Below are 19,628 nucleotides of genomic sequence, written 5' to 3'. Positions count from 1 at the left end.
GAAAGAGTTCCGGAGGCTTTCGGAACTCAGTGCCTTTTGCTTCTTTTGTTGGGAATGGTTGAATATAATTTTTTTCAGAAACAAGACTAGGGAGAAGCCTGCTGTCTGAATTTTGGCATTGTACTTCAACATGGAGCTCAGCAACCTGGCTTTTTTGGGACCCTAAGATCTCTGGGCTCTGGACTTGAGCTTGTCAATGTCAAAGGGGGCTGTGGTGAAAGGGGGTCTGGATTAAGAGCTGGGCACCTGCAAAAGTCTTTGTGCTATCACGTAATCTTTGAGTTCCACACAAATGAAAACTTCCATTCAGTTATTTCTAAGTTTTGTGATTCCTTGAAATGTACTTTGGGGATGACAGCCAGCATTTCCATTAAACTATACTTTTAGAGTTTCGCAGCAGTGTGCCAATCATAACACTTCTAATTGGCACAAAATCCACCTACCTGTTGCCTCTCAGACTTGGGTAACACACTTAGAAAATTTTCTGAGGTAACAGCCTTGGCCCTTGGGGTATTATTTACCCAGATGGTGAAAGCATTTACTTCATTTTTCAGTGGTTTTAAATGTATTTTTGTGGCCTGGATGTTAAGGGTAATGTACACAAATTGTTCATCCTGAGCGAAAAAGGTCATCCAGGGTGGGGGTGGGGGGAGAGGGAGAGAGACAGACACAGAGACAGAGAGATAGAGAGACAGACAGACAGACAGACAGACAGTGACAGACACAGAGAGATGAAGAGGGAGAGAGGGAGAGGGAGAGAGGGAGAGGGAATGGAAGAGAGAAAGAGGGTGGGAAGGGAGGACAAAGGAGCAATTATTCTTTGCTATTCCCTCTAACCTAGTTGAAATCCCATTTGTAAAAGGTCTTTGTCTTAAGGGAATGGTTAGGAATCAAGTTTGCTTGAGCTAGTTGTTGGAGTTAGAGAGATGAATCAGGAAGAAAATCCTCTGAAACACGTTTTTCCAAAGACTTATGCAGCATTTGTAGGAAACCAGGAGCACTATACAGTAATTTAGGAGAGAGAGAGAGAGAGAGGGAGAGAGAGAGAGAGAGAGAGAGAGAGAGAGAGAGAGAGAGAGAGAGAGAGAGAGAGAGAGAGAGAGAGAGTGTGTGTTGGTACTGGGCTTGAACTCTGGGTGTTGAGCACTTACAGGGCTTTTTCACTCCAGGCCAGTACTATATCTCTTGATCCATACCACCACTTCTGGCTTTTTGCTAGTTACGTGGAGATAAGTCTCACAGACTTTTCTGCCTGGGCTTGCCTTGAACCTCAATCTCCAGATCTCAGCTTTCTGAGTAACTAGGCTTATAGGTACAAGTCACCAGTGCCCAGCTTAGTTTGATTTTTAATAATTATCAGATATCTATTTTGTATCACCAAATTTCTTATAAATATTCATAGACTTGTGTTTGAAATTTAGGATGAGATCCTTCCGCTTAGAAGTATTAAATACATTTAGAGAAAATACAAAGTAAATGTGAGGTAGAACATTTCTTTCTTTTTGATTCAGTGTACATGTACTCTGAAATGCACTATTTCCTTTCCAATTGTAGAGCAAATACTTAAATAGTTTGGAATTGGTCAGTGCTCACCAGTCACCAACAGATATGCAGATTGCTCCTTGTGTTGATTCTTTTAGGTTCAAATTTCTTAGTGCCTTTATTTAACAGATGGTTGATATCTTCACCAGAATCCTTCAGGGTAACTAAAAGTTTAATATATATATATATATATTCATATATGCATGCATGTGTGTTCATGTAAAAGTGTATTCTGTATATATGCATATCCATATATGTACATATGTGTATAGACATGAACATATATGTATATATTATATATATAATAGCCAAGAAGCTCCAGAACAAAGAAATAAATAGAAGACAGATTTTTCACTTGGGTAGCTTTTCTGATGATGACAATCAACAGTCAGACTCTATGACTTGGTAATTGTCCCTACTCATGAATCTCAGCCAGAAACTGGCAGAGAAACCATATAAGCAGATGATAGGTCTCAAACCAAGAATGACCTATAGAGATGCTTTTCATAGTATCATCTTATAGAAGGTAATAGCATGTAATAGGCAGCAGTGACTAGCAATATGGTTTTCAGGAATTTGAATTATTTTTGAACATTAATATAAAAATGAAGGCATTGTAACCAGATGCTAAATACCAAGAACCTCATGATACCCATTTATCAATATTTGATAAATTATTCCCATGGATCTAGGGCTGGAGAGCTCATTTCACTAATTATGGAAGCACAGGTTTTTACAGCAGGTACATGTTGTTCTTCATGAGGGAGACTGCATTCTCAGCCCTTTCTGGTGTTTAGTCTCTCCATTCATTCTAGAATCAACTGCCTTTATTTAAAGACCCCTTGTCCAGGAGCCAACCCCCCCCCCAACACACACACTCACTCCCAGAAATGTACTACTCCGTCTTTCCAGTATTCCCCTTGCCCCTGGACTGGGCACAGGCTGTCTATCAGCTTGACACAGTGCCTATGTCTTCCTGGGCATCCCTGTAAATACAGGGCAGTGCTGAGTCTCCAACAGAGTCTCTTTACTAGCAACAACCAATGCTTAGCTTTCCTTGCAGAGCATAGTCTGGCATGCAGCACAAATTCAGATTGCAGAATTATTTATCTAAACCATTTCCAAGTGTCAGTACACAGCATGGTTGCATGGACAGCAAATCTCAGCAGCTGGCTAACTCCCTTTTTTTTTCTGTTTTGTCACAGAAATCTGGAGACTGTTATTCTAGGACATGGCAGAAAAGCTGAAGGGTAGGAAGGTGTATGCAGAAGACACAAAATACAAGGAGCAGCTTTGCTTTAGACTCACCCACTGATACAAGTGCTGATCTCCTCTAGTGAAAACCACATTAATCCCTTTAAGAGGGCAAAAAGCCTGTATCACCCAAACACCTCTTAAAGGTCCCACTGCCTCTCAAGAGGAGTTTTAGAGGTTTGTCTCAAACTACAATCAATCAAATTATATCAGCAATTTTCAGCCAGAAAATGGAGTTACTATTGCATTGCTATTTGGCTATGACTTAAAGCCTGTCCATGAATTCCTCAAGCATACAAAGGTCACTGGGGAGACCACTGTAATTGTAAAAGTGGGTATATATGCAGTGTGGGGTGAGGGGAGTTGAAGACAGAGTATTCACCTCTCGACTCATAGACTTTCCTGCCTTCAAACCTGGCTGGATTCAAACTTTGATCCCCAGATCTCAGCCTCCTGAGTTAGCTAGGATTATAGGTATGAGCCACCAGTGCCTAGCACAAAGCCATTTTAACCATGTATGTTCTAGGAATCTGAAAGCTACTTGTTTACTCTATAAGCTTCTCCTAGCTCTTTGCTACTAAAGGGCATTCACAAATCTAGATCTATGTTGCTGGTGTCCTTTCACGAGAATTCAGTGAGGTACACCCTGGCCCTATGAGGAGCAAAACAAACCGCAGAGGCCAAAAGTATGTGGCAACTCATTAGAGTCCAGACAGAATATACATCAGTGGCAAAGGAAGGAAGGCTTCAGAGGCCTTGTATGCACAGCAGATGGTTGGCTGTCCACTTCAAGAAATGTGCTGCACACAGCCTCACATGGCTCCCATATGGTACTCTGGGCTTTGAAGTGAATTAGGATCATGAGCAAGTGGTCACAGCATGGGCAGCTCTGGGGACCATGAAGACAATTGTTGGCAATCACACTCACACACGCGCGCGTGCACACACACGCATGTACACACACACCTTTCCCTCTTTACCATTCTTTCTACCTCTCTTTCTTTCTTTATCAAATGTAGCTGAAGCACTATTCACATGCCAGTGCTAAATCCTAAACCCGGATCTTAAAGAGACAGTGCTTTCCTTTATCTCCATGACTTTTTTTTTTTTTTTTAACTTACCTGTTGGGGCTGGGAGGGTGTGGCCTAGTGGTAGAGTGTTTGCCTAGCATGCACAAAGCCCTGGGTTCAAAGCCTGGGTACCACATACATAGAAAATGCCAGAAGTGGTGCTGCAGCTCAAGTGGTAGAACACTAGCCTTAAGAAAGCCCAAGACAGTACCTGGGCCCCGAGTTCAAGCTCCAGGACACACACACACACACACACACACACACACACACACACACACACACGTGGACTCGAGTCCAGGGAATTCCTAAGATCTTCCACATTTCTAAAAACTCCCAATGGAGAGGTGAGGAGTTAGGCAGGGAGTTGGGGGGAGGGGAGGCTCTTATTTCCATTTCTTTTATTCCAAATTCTGAACTTCGTTTGGATTTTTTTACTTATTTTTTCACTGCTACCACCACTCGCTTCACTCTGATATCCTTACCAGTGAATTCTAACATGAAATATCATCTCCTATTTGACTGCCACAAAAACAAAATGAGTAGTGTCCTTCCAAAGTTCACATCCAGTTGGAACATGGGATGTGTTCTCATTTGGAGATAGAGTTTGCTTGTATAATGAGTCAAATTAAGATGATATCCTACTAGAATAAGATAAACCCTAAGTTCCACGAATGGTGTGCTTATAAGAAGAGGGAGAGCACACAGAGATATTCAGAGAGGAAGAGGCCCTGGGAGATACAGGCAGAGTTGGAGTGCTGTAGCTACAAGCCAAGCACACCATGGAAATCTAGAAGCCACCAGAAGCCTGAAAAAATCCACTTAATTCAGGCCAGACATCATCCTGTTTGAGCTAGAGCTCCGGATATTTAAGTTCGTCTTGGTTTTGAGACCAAGCTGTACTTTGAGAATGGATTTCTAGCCCTAGTATTAATTGGTTTAAAGAACTCTGTATTTTGATTTTTTGGCTTAGGAGAAATAGTCTTACTAGGTTACACGAATATTTTTGAAACTCAGTCCTTTTTTTTTAATTCAATAAAAGTTTGCACAAACAATGCCTCCCACAGGAGAAGTTTATGCCAGACCCCAGATGTTTAACGCGTTTGCTTGCGATACTAGAGTTCATGGACTCTTGTGCATATAAATGAAAAAATGTGAGTCCATAGAACTAATTTTTAATAAGTGGGTGAGCTGCAAGGTCAGACTGAATCCTGGACAGTTGCAGCACTTCAACAAATGTTTTAATCACAGTGTGTGTGTGTGTGTGTGTGTGTGTGTGTGTGTGTGTGTGTGTGTGTGTGTGTGATTTTTAAAGAGTTCAAGTACAGAGTTCGGTGAGAATCTGAGTTCTTTAGTTTTAATTCAATTCCACTTGAATTAATCCACACAAAAATGCTCAAATAGTTCCTTTTTCCTCTCTCCCCTTCCCACCCTCCCTTCCTTTCCTTCTTTTTAAATTGATACTGAGGGTTGAACTCAGGGCCTGGGTGCTGTCTCTTAGCTTTTTCAAGGCCGTGACTCTACCACTTGAGTTCCAACTCTGGCTTATTTTTCTGATGAATTAGAGATAAGAGTCTGCATCAACTTTCCTGCCCAGGCTGGCTTCAAACCCGAATCCTGAGATCTCAGCCTCCTGAATGAATCATTCAGTGCCTGGACGGTTCCTTTTTCTAATCATAAGGTCAAGTCTCTAGTTTGTAATTGCTTATCTGGGTCTACCAATGAACCAACCATCTACTCATGAGTCTAATGAGAAGCATCTGTTAGTGCTTGACTGTACCAGTCGCTCTGTTGTTTTGTTTTTATTTGTTATATTGTTTGCTCTTCTGTTTCTATCACCTTCACAGCCTTGGCTTTCCCCCCAGATACCTTCCACTCTCACTTTGAATGTAATAAGTCACTTGGTTTCTTCCACCACTAGTTCCTGGCAATCTATTCTCAACCAGGGGTGATCTGTATAAATGTCAAATCAGTCCATGCCATTTTCTGCTCCAAACTCTCAATGGCATTTCAGTCTATTCAAAGTAAAAGTCAATATCTTTGTAATGGCTCATGCCATTTCCTTACCCCAAGCTCGATACCGTGCTCTCTGATTAAGTCCTTCTTTCAGTATCTCCTGCTTCAGTTGATCTGGACTTGTCATTCTTCCTCAAACACACTAGCCAAGTTTCTTCTGTATGGTTCACTGCTGAAGCAAAGGTTAAAGCACACATGTATTACATCATAAAGTTTGGATGGTGGAATTGTGTATTAAACTATCAATCTATTGGTGGTAAAAGAAAAAATCCAAAATGTCCAGCTATTTAGGAGGTAGAGGATACTGCCCACAGATTATAGTCACTTACAGCTTGTTTATAAGCAGTTCTGCCAATGATGCTGAAATTATTCCTCAGCCCAAAATTGACATAACCTTTAAACATAATATTTTTAAATCTTCTGTGTCTGTGTCTGCGGGTTGATTGTGAGGCTTGAATTTTGGGCCTGGTCCCTGTTCCTGAGCATTTCACCTTAAGACTACCTCCCTACCCCTGGAACCACAGCACCACTTCTGGTTTTCTAGTGGTTATTTGGAGATAAGAATCTCCTGGACTTTAGTGCTGGGGCTGGCTTTGAATCACGATCCTCAGATCTCAGCCTCCTGATTAGCAGGGATTATAGGTGTGAGCCACTGTGCCCAACTCCTTTTTTAATTTTTTGTACAGCACTAGATTTGAACTCAGGACCTCATGCTCACTCAGCTGATACTCCATCATTTGAGCCATACCTGCAGCCTGGATTTTTGCTGGTTATTTTAGAGATGACTTTTCCACCAGGGCTGGCTTCAAACTAAAGTTCTCAGACCTATTCTTCAAATGTCTTTGATTAGTGACGTGACTTTCTCAGCATCCTGTCAGCATCCTGTCTGTCTCATGAGCAGTGGTGTTGTCTGCAGTGACAGATCTGATTAATCAAAGCCCTTATCTCATCCTTTTTATTAGTATAGAGTCAAGAATGAACACGTGACTCAATTCTGGCCAAAAAGATAGGAAAAGAGCTAAATGGTGTTTTCTGGACAACTTTCTCAAGAGAAATCTGAGGGGGATTCATGTCCTCCTTAACTGAATTGAAGATATTACTGATTGCCACTAGCAGTCATTCTATAACCACAAAAAGCATTAGTTGGGATTAAATCTACATGATACCAAAGGAGAGGGAAAATATTTGATGATAAATGGTGGATTTGCCAATCAAACCTGTCCACCTTTGGACTTCCTTTTATGTTCATCAAATCCAAAGGGCTTGGAGGTGAAGGCTTGTATTTGTTCTGGAGTGTGTTCATGGGAGCAGCTCAATTAGGGCACAATTTCACTCACATTACTGGACAAACGTGAGGAGCATGGGCCTTACTCCTTTTCACACATGGGCTTTTCAATGTTGGTCTTCTTAGGTTTCTGCAGGCAGGGTATAATAGAAATTGTATCTTCTTTTACCATCTGGCTTTGGTTATCATATGACATTATTTCTGTCATACTTCAGTGTTAAAGTCGGGGATAGAGAACAATTTTCTGCAAAGGGCCATTTGGATATTTATAACATCATTTGAAATTTATACAAAATTATCAGTATGGGCAAATGCCCACAACAGTTGATAAGAAATATACAAGCAGCACGCTGGGAGTTGGGCCTGGTGGTAGAGTGCTTGCCTAGCATGCACGAACACCCACGTTTGATTCCTCGGTACCACATACATAGAAAAAAAAAAGCCAGAAGTGCTGCTGTGGCTCAAATGGTAGAACTTTAGCCTTGAGAAAGCCCTAGGACAGTGGTCAGGCCCTGAGTTCAAGCCCTGGGACTGGCCCCCCACCCCCCAAAAAAGAAATATATAAGAAGCATACATGTCTGTACTGTCATATACCAAATATTTTCCAGGGCCTTATGGGATCCATGGCCTAAATGTTCCCTAGCCTAAAAAGCTCAAGGACATACAATCCAACTGCAGAAAAGGAGTTCAAAACATTGTGGAGCTGAATTAAACCACCACACCAGAGAAAACATTTCCTTATTATTTTTTTTGCCATTTGAATTGTGTGTTCTAGTATTTGTGAATGAAAACATCCTATTAACATAGTTACTGCACATCAACTGTAAGCATCAGAATGTCTTAAATGAACAGCTCTTAATCATAGTGCCAATTGCCACTCCGTTACCAGTAATTATTACTAGTAATTCAATACTGTTTTGAAATTACTCACTTTTTTCGTTCTGTTCAAATTGGAAAAGAATCAAGCCTATAATAACATCTCACTTGCTTTTTAATTGTGGTATTTTAGTTTTAAAATGTAGGAACTGTTTTATTGAGATGGAATTCACATATAATACATTTTGCTCATTTGAAGTGTGCAACATGGGGGCTTTAGTATGTTCACAGAGTTGTGTGACCATTGCCATGATCAGTTTTAAACATTTTAACCACCCATAAAGGGCAATCTATAACCATCATTAGCAGTCATTTCCAACTCCAAACCCCTTCATCCTTTTCACTCAGCCCCAGAAAATTTTTCCATATATTTTTTATTGTAATTAATGGAAGGGTTATATTATATGCAGCAGATAGAAGGTGCATTACTTCACAAACATTGATACCCTTTCTCATGTCTTGGTCCCCATTTTCCTCCTCCCACCCACGCCTCTCGTCTTGTTTTCCCTCCTTCCCTATCCAATTTCAAATAACCAAATACGCATATATCCAATATATCAGATAACAAGGTAAAATACTGTAACAATAGGAGATAACCAAGGGACAGCAAAAGAGATGAGAGATAACATAGTACATTAAGGACAACAATCACTCATTATATAGCTTTTGTTTCTATATCCTGGAGGTCCTTTCATTTAGTGTCATACTATATGGCCTTATATATCTAGGTTTTGTTCTATTGTAAATCTCTGCTAGGAGAGCCCAAGGTTTCTACTGATTATGACAAATGAGGGAAACCATTGAGCCTATGTTCCTTTGAGTCTGGCTTACTTCACTTAATATGATTTTTTCTAAGTCTTTCCATTTCCTTACAAATGAGCCCCAGAAAAATTTTATCTAGGCTGTGTCTATGTATTCACCCATCTGGACTTACTCCATTTTCATCTCACTATAATATGTATTGTTTGACTAATATCTACCAAAGCTTGCCTCCCCCCAATCTTGCAAGCCGTGATAAGCATCCTTTAGTCCTGTCCTTCTATAAAATCAGCTTTTCCTGAGTCTACATATTAGGGAGATCATAAAGTTATTATTCTTTTTTTTTTTTTGCCAGTCCTGGGCTTGAGCTCAGGGTCTGAGCACTGTCCTTGGACTTTCTCAAGGCTAGAGCTCTACCACTTGAGCCTCTACCACTTCCGGCTTTTTTCTATGTATGTGGTACCGAGGAATCGAACCCGGGTCTTCATGCATGCTAGGCAAGCACTCAACCACTAGGCCAAACTCCCAGCCCCAAGTTATTATTCTTTTGTGCTTAGTTTATTTCACTTAACATAATATGCTTCAAATGACCAGGTTTTTATTATTTGATGGGCTTGAATAGTATTGAATTATATATATGTATATCTCAGGTACATATATGTATATCATACATGTAGATATAATTTCCTTTGCTTATACAACCACTCAGGGACCCCCAGGTTATAGTTTTATCAACTAAGTACATGGTTTAGAGAAAGTTGCTTAACTTTTAAGCTCCCTAGAATCACACAAAGCCCTGGGTTCAAACTTAGCTTCTTAGGCACTTCCCTATGTAATCTTGGGAAATTTACTTATCTAAAAAATCTAGATTCATGCTAGATGGTTTCAAGAGTTAAAATAAATATGTAAACCAAGTGCCAGTGGCTCACCCCTGTACTCCTAGCTACTCAGGAGGCTGAGATCTGAGGATCATGGTTCAAAGCCAGCCCAGGCACAAAAGTCTGTGAGACTTTTATCTCCAATTAACCACCAGAAAACTGGAAGTGGCACTGTGACTCAAAGTGGTAGAGTGCTAACCTTGAGCTGAAAAGCTCGCGGGCAGTGCCCAGACCCAGAGTTCAAGCCCCACAACTGACAAAAACAAGCAAACAAACAAATAAGTATGTATATATGAACTACTAGTGGAAACTGTTGGGCATATAGCAAATATTATCATTCTAGATGATATCAATTATTTTCTTTCTTTTTTTTTTTTTCTCGGCTATGGGACTTTAACTCTGGGCCTGGGCACTGTCCCTGAACTCTTTGGCTCAAGGCTAGTGCTCTACCACTTGAGCCACAGCACTACTTCCAGTATTCTCATGGTTAATTAGAGATAAGAGTCTCACGGACTTTCCTGCCTGGGCTGGCTTTGAACTGAGATCCTCAGATCTCAGCCTCCTGAGTAGTTAGGATTACAGGCGTGAGCCACCGTGTGTCCAGCTAAAGACCCAAGTCACCACTTTACTTGGGTCATTAATTTAAAAATCTTTTTTAATATCAATGATTTTCAATCAATCCAAAGCACATTTGGGTACACAGGAAGTAATTTTCAATGCTGTTCACAGCAATGTAAGATGGCTTTGATTGAAGCCTTTTCTATTTCCTAGTGCTTGAGAGTTGGGTGTACATGTGCATATGTCTGGCAAGAGTGTTGTTTGGCTTCTCTTGGCTTCTTTGCTATCGATGTTGTAGTCACTATGTTCTCAGAAGAATTACTGTTATTAATCAGGCCTACACAATGAGATGAGAAGGGGTGATGAGTTGGTGAGGCTGCCAAGCAAGTTCACGTTTTATAGGGAATGCCAAATTGTTTCCTAAAGGGATATTTTTTAGGAATAGAAGAGTATGCTTCATTGGCCTTCAAAGCCCCTGTCTTGTCCCCTGAGTACCGTCGCCTTGCAAAGCAATATGATAGCTCTTTAAAAACCACTTCATGGAGCTGTGGCCCAGTTGGGCTGGCAATGTCTTTGCTTTGTTTATTTCTTCTGGTAAATGTAACCCTCATCAAGTAGAAAATGGATTACAGACCTCCCACATTTCTTTAGAAAGTATCCCAGCATCAATCCTCTCCTAAGCTGGAAAAGGAAGAGGGGAGCCGAGTGCAAGGCTGGGAGTGGTGAACAAAGAAGGAATGTTTGAAAAAAGCAGAATTACTAAGTGTCTTGAGGACCTTCCTGTTCTAATTCATACAGAAACCAATGTGTCCTTTAAACTAACAAAGACATAAGTGTCTTTTAAAAAATATGTCTTTGGGATTTTTGGTTCATTGTCAACCACATTTAGTCATGAATTTTCCTTATGGATTTGGAACAGATTTAAAGGAAGAGCAAGAGAGCCTTGGCTTTCTTAACTGCCTGGGGATTTGGCTGGGCGTAGGAGCTTTCCTAAAACTCTGCTGAAAGGAAAAATTATAAGCAACAGGCTTCAAATTATATTTTAGATGGTGATTTTTGAGGTGTTTATAATTGTAAACTTTCAAAAGTAGGTTTCTGAAGAGTTTTCAAATCTTTTCACTGCTATGACAAATAGGTAACTTTTTTTTTTTTTTTTTTTGCCAATCCTGGGCTTGAGCTCAGGGCCTGCGCACTGCCCTTGGACTTTATGAAGGCTAAAGCTCTACCCCTTGAGCCTCAGCACCACTTCTGACTTTTTTCTATGTGTGTGGTACCGAGGAATCATGAATGCTAGGCAAGCACTCTACCACTAGGCCAAACTCCCGGTGACAAATAGGCAACTTTTAAAACTACCACCCCCTCCCACTACAGACTCACAAATAGCGAGTAGAACTGTACTAAGAGTGAAAATTTTGTCCCCTAACTCACCATTAGCCCAGCTGATGTTCCCTAGTGATTTAGGAGTCTGGATCATCTGGTAAGGAACTCTGGGGACATGATGGGGTAGGAACACTGTTAGCATCCATTCTAGAAAATAACAATTGGAGGATATGTCAGGGAACTATTGCTATGTAACAAACAGTCCCCCAAACTCCATGCCATGAAAGAACAATGATCTGTTTCTCAAGTGTCTGTTAGTCAGCTAGAAATGAGCTGATATAGGCAATGCTATCTGGTATGGCTTTGCTCCATGGTTCTCCTGTACAGGACCAGCTCCTGACCCAATTTTTCTTCTAATGTCTAATTTTTGTTCTGTGACTCTTGCAAAGACAACTTTCTGATTACCATTTAGCCTCCTGAATGGCTGTTCCTATGAGATGTAATAATTTTGCCATAAGATACAAATATTCAAGAGGCTAGTATGTCACAAATGTGTGGCAGTGGGTAGTGGGACTGGAGGGAGAGCCTGGGTTGGATCATAAAAGCACTTGTAAAACTGTGTTAAGTGAAGAAATAATGAACAGAAATTAGAGACAGGGATTACATGATTTGTCTCCCTGGATGAAAGAGTGGATACACAGTTAAATCAAAATAAAATGTAAGCCATACATATCTTCCCAAGTCTATTTTTCTCCCTAGATTCACTGCAAGTAATATATGATTGATAACATTAAGAAGCAAACAAAGGCTGTTCAGTGTTGCAATGACAATTCTATGGGAAGAGATTAAACACAAGAAAGGCACAATGACACATTCATCTCAACATAGCCTTGATATGAGTGAGCTTAGAGCAGAAAAGAGGACCATTCAAAGAAAAGATAGGAAATGATTTAGTGGTTTTTGCCAAAAGCAAAACAAAACAAAACCAAACAACCTCTATCAATAGAGAGGAGTCTTCTAAAAAATCTTGTTTTAGATGGACTATAGGAAAAACAGTAGAAATAATTCCACTAGTTCCTGCTTTCAGAACTTCTGCATCAGTGAACATTGTTAAAGTTGTTCAGTTAGGGAGCCAAGTACTTAGCTCAGTTCAGTCAGTAGTTATGAGCACCCATGTATGAATTCTTTCTTCATTCATTCATCTCACTTGAATGACACTCTTGTGTCATGATCTAAACTAAATATGACAAGGAAGTAAAAGATAGCCAAAGACAATGGCATTGTCCTTGAAAACTTCAACTAACATATGAATTGAAAAGGATTGATTATAACACACACACACACACACACGTGTGTGTGTGTGTGTGCGAGTGCTTTAGAATCCAACGTCCATATTAAATCTTGACTCTCTTTCCCCTATAACGTTATTTTAAAGTATAACATGAAGATAATGACAGCTATATAACAATTATCAGGATTAAATGAAATGATTCCTGTGAAAGCTTTGTGTATACAATACAGAACTTTTCAAACATTGGTGGCAAATTATTGAAGATGAATATGGAAGAACTTTCAATGTTCTTACAGTGTTTATTAAAATGTGCTTGTTGAGACACTAATGTCCAAGGGTAGTAGTTGACATTTCACAAGCAGAAAATTCTGTGGTCAAGTTTGAGAAAGGTAAGATTAAGTAAAGCAAGGCATGATTCTTAGGCCCGTAAAATGTGAATGTGTATTGTGAATATTAAGGAAAGCAACCATATATATCTTTCCCCAAAAGCACTGTGATCATCTCTGTAGGCCACAGAATGCCTTGAGATTAGCAAGACTCATTTTGAGAAGACAGCTATTAGCCTTCACTTCAAATCCATCAACTTTTCAAAAACTGAACTATTCATCATCAGATAATTTAGAAATTCATACAATTATTGTCCAATAAGGTGTTGGGACGTCCACCAATAGCATTTTAAAAGAAAAAGGCCAGCCAACCTTTAGTCAGAGTTAGCTGTATTCCCACAGAGAATGTTGTGGTGGACACATTTAATATTCCTTTCAGGACAATCTCTAGTGACATGTTCCTAGTAATTATAAGGCAACAAAAGTGAAGAGACGCGCTATATCTGAAAGACTCTACAATTAGACTTTTTTTTTTAAGAGAAACACTAAATGTCAAGGGCCAACACAAGATAATGTTTCCACTTTGAGGGGGGTGGGGGAACTGCTTCTTTTCTGCACATTCCTGCACATTCAGACAAGTGTATCAGGGTTATAGTTTTCCATTTGTACCTTTCTTACCTCCTGCTCCCTTCTGATCCCTAAGCACACCCCGAGCTCCGTCTTATTTTTAAATCTTTCTGAAGAAAGCAATTGAAAGCAGGACTGGAGAAAGTAGGGATAATGCAGGTGGACCAACGCGAGGCCCCGCCCACTTTCCCTCCAGGAAGCCGCGGGGACGAGGGGCGGGTCTATGGGCTAGGGGAGAGGAACTACCGTGGGGGCGGGCCTATCAGAGAGGTGTTGAGCTGGGGGCGGGACTGAGAGTGCCTTAGAACCTACAGGGAGGGACCCGACTGCCACTTGGAGGATTTACCAGGGGGGCGGGGCAGGTTGGACGGATTTGAAGAACCGGAGGGGCGGGAACACCTGAGGCGGGGCTGCAGGGGTGGGGCGGATCTGAGTGTGTGTGTGTGTGTGTGTGTGTGTGTGTGTGTGTGTGTGTGTGTGTGTCGGGAGCGGGGATCTGGGAAACCTAGAGACCGAGTTACCTGGGCGGGGCGGACGGAAGCGGGTCTGAGAACCTGAGGGGCGGGACTATCAGGGTCGGGACCTACCTGAGGGGAGTTTGAAGAACATGAGGGCGGGGCTTTTCGGGGGCGCGTCATTCGGGGGCGGGGCCACCAGGGAAGGGGTGGGGCCATCCGCGAGGGGCGGGGCCATCCGCGAGGGGCGGGCCTGAGGTGGCCGAGGAACCTGAGGGCCGCGGCCGGGCGCGCGCTGAGTGCTTCCCCACCTGTGGCGGAGGCTGAGCGCCCACTACCTGGAGCAGGTAACCCGCGGCTGCCCAGCCGTGCGGCCTCCGCGCGCGCTGAGGTGCAGTGGGACTTCCACCAGAGCTACGCGAGAAACTGCGGAGCGGGGGCGCGGGACCTCGCCGCGGTCGAAGCCGGCGTCGCTCAGGTGCGCTTCTGGGAGGCCGCGAGCCGCCGCCGCCGCCGCCGCCCCTGGCCCCCTGCCGGGTTCGGGAGCTGTGGGGCGCTGGCCGTGGCAGTCGAGGTCTGTCCGAATGTCATGGTCTTTTCCACTCCAGATGTCGTCGTGGCTGGGAGTGCGGGCCATTCCCGTCCCCTCCCGAGGGAGGTTTGGGGGAGACTCGGGCCGGGTGCCCGGGCCGCCAGTGGCTCTGGGCTTCCCAGGACCGGGGCGCGGGTCCCCTCGCCCGGGCAAGGCCCCGGGGCGGCTGCGCAGCCCAGGCTTTTACCTGAGAAGTTTCTGGAACTTTGAGAAATGGCCCCAGAGTAGTAGACGGCCGCTTTCCTGTGTAAACCAAACCACCCTCTGCCCAGCCAGGTGTGAGTGTGACATCTACCTCGTCCGCGTTTCCTCTGCGGGGATTTTCTTCCAAACGGAAGAAACCTGCTCGGTCTAGGGCTCTAAAGTGGTCGTCGGATTGAGACGAGAGGTGCCAAGCCAAACACTGATCCCTTTAGAGCATTAAAATCAAGTACGCAGAAGGATTGCTTTTTTTTGTAATTAAAATAACATTCTGATTCTCAGGGCTAGTGGCCAGTTCATTAGAGTCACGATTGTTTGTTTGTTTTCCCGGAAAATGCAGAGCATTAACTTGAAAACCTCATTTACCAGTTTCTCCGTTTTGATATACCACTTCATCTTGGTATAAAAGTGCTTTATGGGAAGGGCATGTTAATAATGTTTGGCTTTAGAAACAGATTTGCTTTTTATCTTTTTTTTGATTTTGTGGGTTTTTATTTATTTTATTTTATTTTTTTCTGATGAGTGTGTTACCTTCCTGACTGGTGGGGAAACCATAACACTAATTAGTAGGGGATAGGGGTTAAAGCCGTTTAAAGGGGGGAAACTCCACATTTTAAAGCATGTCTTGGATTTCATTTGCTTTGCTAGAATTATAGCTACTCATGAATAAAACTGAGAGTTCAGTTCATTTTGAGAATATGTGGTTCTTGTAGGACATTTGTCTGAGCTGGCTAGATGGCAGTTAGGTTTGTTAGTAATAGGGTTTTCTGAAGACAGGCTCCACTTGTAGATGGATTTGTGGTGGTTTAATTCTGTAGGAGTGTAAGAAATTGAAATGAGTATAGAATAAGAAGAGGGAGAGAGACAGCTGAAGAGATTCAGGAATGAACAGAAACCAATTTAGAGACTGTTGGGCTCTAGAAGCTGAGAGTTCTAATAAGGAAAGTCTTACCTAGTAGTGAAATGGAGTCTGGGGATCAGAAAGTTAAGACCTGATTGTTGGCTTTGGGAGTTAGGTTGGGGGTGGGGGTAGGGGAGGACATTGACCTCAGCACACACAATTGAAGTAAAAAGGTAGAAACCAAATTTGAATCATTTTGAAATATAAATACAGCTAAAGAAGTAAGCTTAGTGTAGAATTTGTAACTGAGAAAACCTAGGAGAGGCAAGGAGAGTTGTTAGGAGAGGAAACCCCATAGTGAGATTGGAAAGAATAGGACTACAGAATAGCCTTATGTCAAAGGGCATGGTCTCATAACATTTGTAGTATCTTATAGGTAAATCTTTTTTTTTCATATATTTTTATTGTAATTAATAGAAGGGTTACATTCTATTCGCCAGATAGAAGGTGCATTAATTCACATACATTGATACCCTTTCTCATGTCTTGGTCCCCATTTCCCTCCCCCCACCCCCACTTATAGATAAATCTTAACGGTGAGAACAGTAACTGAGCATACTGATTAGCACTCTTGGTTATAAAAATATTTTATCTGTCTTCATCCAAATCATGAATGTCATTTTTAGTAGTGTTGTGATGTAGTGGTGTCAGGTGTCATTTCTAGTCTTCAAGTCACAATTCTACACTGTGTTCTACTATCTTTTGTGGAAACCCAGTACTTTGATATTCCTACCTTGTAAGCCCCTTAATTCTTTCTGGTATGTCTCAAAGATCCCTCTCAACCTCTTGAAGTTGACATTTTAACTAGAGCAGAAAGGAGACATATATCAATTACAACGTTGGTTTATATACTCTACCAAATATGCTCTTAGATTAGAATGTGTGTAATGAGTTTTACTTCAGTCTTCATTTTGTTGTCCTAAATTTAAGAGCAGGAATTTAGTAGAATATATTTCTTAGGAGCAGGAAGAGAATAGTTAAAATGAATCTGACTACCAGATCCATTGGTGAGGCTGTAGACCTGAGACGTTCATACTGTGCTAGTAGGAGTGTAAATTGGTAGCATCTTTGAGGGTTTGTTGTTGTTGTTGTTATTGGTGGTGGTGGTCATGGGATTTGAACTCGGGCCTGGGCACTGTCCCTGAATTCTTCAGCTCTAGTCTAGTGCTCTACCACTTGAGCCGCAGCACCACTTCTGTTTTTCTGTTGGTAAATTGGGGATAAGAGTCTCACGGATTTTCATGCCTGGGCTGGCTTTGAACCACGATCCTCAGCCTCCTGAGCAGCTAGGATTATAGGCATGAGCTACCGGCGCCCATCTAGAGATTTTTTTCAGTGTCTACTAAATTGAGACATGAATATGGACTAACAGGAAGCTAACAAAATTCTAGAAAATCCAAACTTGTCTAACGTAACAATCTATATGCCAGTGATCATTTGGCAAGAGAAAGAAAGGAGGGATAGATTAAAAGAGGGCCCTACGCAGTTTTTGTAATGATGCATATGTTGATATGCTTGGCTTTGATATGTCTTTCAAATATACATATATGACTCATTTAATTGTATGTTTTAAATATATGGCATTTATTATAGGTCTGCCATGACTACATAATGCTATAAGAAAATATTCAAGTGGGAGAAACCACATCATGTAAGTATATGTATCTTTTCAAAAATACTATGGTTACCTCAGGTTGATAAAATTTCTAGTAATTTCAATTTTCTTTATATTTTTGTACCAAGACCATATATTGTTGTTCTGTTCCTTATATATCGATTAAAGCTGCTAAGTTCCAGGTATAGTCCTGGAACCCTACAGGTTGCTGAGTGCTAACCAAAGTGAGAGAAAATACAAGATTATTTCTTTGTAGTTCACATGGGAAAATGAACAAGATTTTTATGAAACATCAGAAAAATGTTCAGCTTCTCTTTATTTTCATTTAGAGATGAAAGAAAATTAGTTTGATTTGGGTGATTAAGGAGTGATCTTCTGATATAATGAGCTAATGATGGCCTTTGAAAATGTTTACAGTGTTTAAAAATTTGCATCAATTACAAGATGGGATGGAAATATGCTATTTATAATACCCAATAAAATAATGCAGGCCCACTATATAAGGTGCAAAGATACACTTTAACATCTAGAAAGAGATACTACATATTGGATAAAAAGACAAAATCCTTAGAAGTCAGTTTTTCCAAAAGTTATAAGTTTAATATAAGTCCAGATTTTTCCTCTTAATGCTGGAGCAGATTCCAAAAGTAATTTGCAAGAATTGCTAAGAAAATGCTACAAGTAAAGGACAGTTAGGATTCTAGTCCATCTACATTTTTGTTGTTTTGTCTGGTCATGGGACTTGAACTGTGGGCCTGGGTGTTGACCCTGAGCTCTTCAGCTGCATGCTACTTAGCCCTACCCCTTGAGCCACAGTGCCACTTCCGGTTTTCTGGCAGCTAATTGTAGATAAGAGTCTCACAGACTTTAGTGACCGCACTGGTTTTGAACCACCACCCTCAGATCTGTCCCCTGAGTAGCTAGGATTACAGATGTGAGCTACCGCAACTGGCTTATTTTTGTTATTTATTTATTTTTTGGTTTTTGGTTTTGTTGCCTGTTGTAAGCCTTGAACTTAGGACCAGGGTGCTGTCTCTGAGCTCTTTTGCTCAAGACTAATGCTACCATTTTGAGCTACAGAAAACATAACAATCAACAACAAACATATTGGATTAAGTTAATATCTGAAATATATACATATTAAAAACCATGATGAGGACCTGGAGCATGGCCTAGTGGTAGAGTGTTTGCCTAGCATGCACAAATCCCTGTGTTTGATTCCTTGGTACCATATACACAGAAAAAGCCAGAAGTGGTGCTGTGGCTCATGTGGTAGAATGCTAGCCTGGAGCTCAGGGACAGTGCCCAAGCCCAGAGTTCAGCCCCACCACTGACAAAAAAAAAAAATCATAAAGGAAAAGACCGATAGGTTTAAGAAAAGATGAGCAGGGGATAATAAACATAAAATCATTGGTTAGGTTGGGCACTGTAGCTCACACCTGTAATCCTAGCTACTCAAGAGGCTGAGATCTGAGGATTGCGGTTCAGAGCCAGCTTGGGCACTGAAGTCTGTGAGACTCTTTATCTCCAGTTAATCACTAGAAAACCAGAGGTGGGGCTATGGCTCAAGGGGAGGGTGGTAGCCTTGAACTGCAGAGTTCAGAGACAGCACCCAGGTCCAGAGTTCAAACCACACAACTCATACACACATACACACACACAGAGAAAGAAATGGTTAGTTTTATATTAGTGTTATTTATAATAAGAGAGAAAAATATTGGCAAAAGTCCAGCATTAAACAACACAGTTTGTTGGTGGCAGGAACAAGTACTATTGCCGGGACGTACCGGCAGCAAATTGGGGTTCCTGAAATAGGGAGCAGGGACTGGAAAAAATAGAGATAAATGCATGGGGTCTGGGAGGTCTGCAGCCCAGGTAAAGACTGCAGCCCCGTTTATTCTCAACTGAAGGCTTATATCTCTTCTTGAAACCAGGGAACTTCCAGGTGTTACATTCATATGGTAAATCTCAGGTCATTTAAACAGAGTAAGGCCAGAAAACAATAAGACAATAAAGCAATTGTCTGATGCAAATCAAGGTACAGTTGGGAGCCACTCTGGCTCCC

The 19,628-nt window shown here is 41.5% G+C and overlaps 1 protein-coding gene and 1 long non-coding RNA gene across 6 annotated transcripts in view; one reads left to right on the top strand and one right to left on the bottom strand.

Annotated features, from left to right (window-relative positions):
• The window catches only part of LOC150054827 (uncharacterized), a 67,710-nt gene extending 53,736 nt beyond the window's left edge, over positions 1 to 13,974 (bottom strand). The window contains exons 1-2 of the long non-coding RNA XR_016537598.1: positions 13,851 to 13,974; positions 5,931 to 6,051 (exon numbers count right to left, since the gene is read on the bottom strand). This is a non-coding gene — a long non-coding RNA (uncharacterized LOC150054827). The remainder of the gene's footprint in view (positions 1 to 5,930; positions 6,052 to 13,850) is intronic.
• A 592-nt stretch (positions 13,975 to 14,566) lies between these two features.
• Tc2n (tandem C2 domains, nuclear) overlaps positions 14,567 to 19,628 on the top strand; it is a 72,341-nt gene continuing 67,279 nt past the window's right edge. For all 5 annotated transcript variants that reach the window (XR_016537595.1, XR_016537594.1, XR_016537596.1 and 2 more), the window contains exons 1-2: positions 14,567 to 14,732; positions 17,542 to 17,599. The gene's annotated coding sequence lies outside the window, so the exon portion shown is untranslated. The remainder of the gene's footprint in view (positions 14,733 to 17,541; positions 17,600 to 19,628) is intronic.

The sequence above is a fragment of the Megascapheus bottae genome, chromosome 14, assembly GCF_031878675.1.
Source record: "Megascapheus bottae isolate mThoBot1 chromosome 14, mThoBot2.hap1, whole genome shotgun sequence".
Taxonomy (NCBI): domain Eukaryota; kingdom Metazoa; phylum Chordata; class Mammalia; order Rodentia; family Geomyidae; genus Megascapheus; species Megascapheus bottae.
The sequence above is the reverse complement of the archived record's forward strand: the minus strand, read 5'-3'. Positions and strand labels throughout refer to the sequence as shown.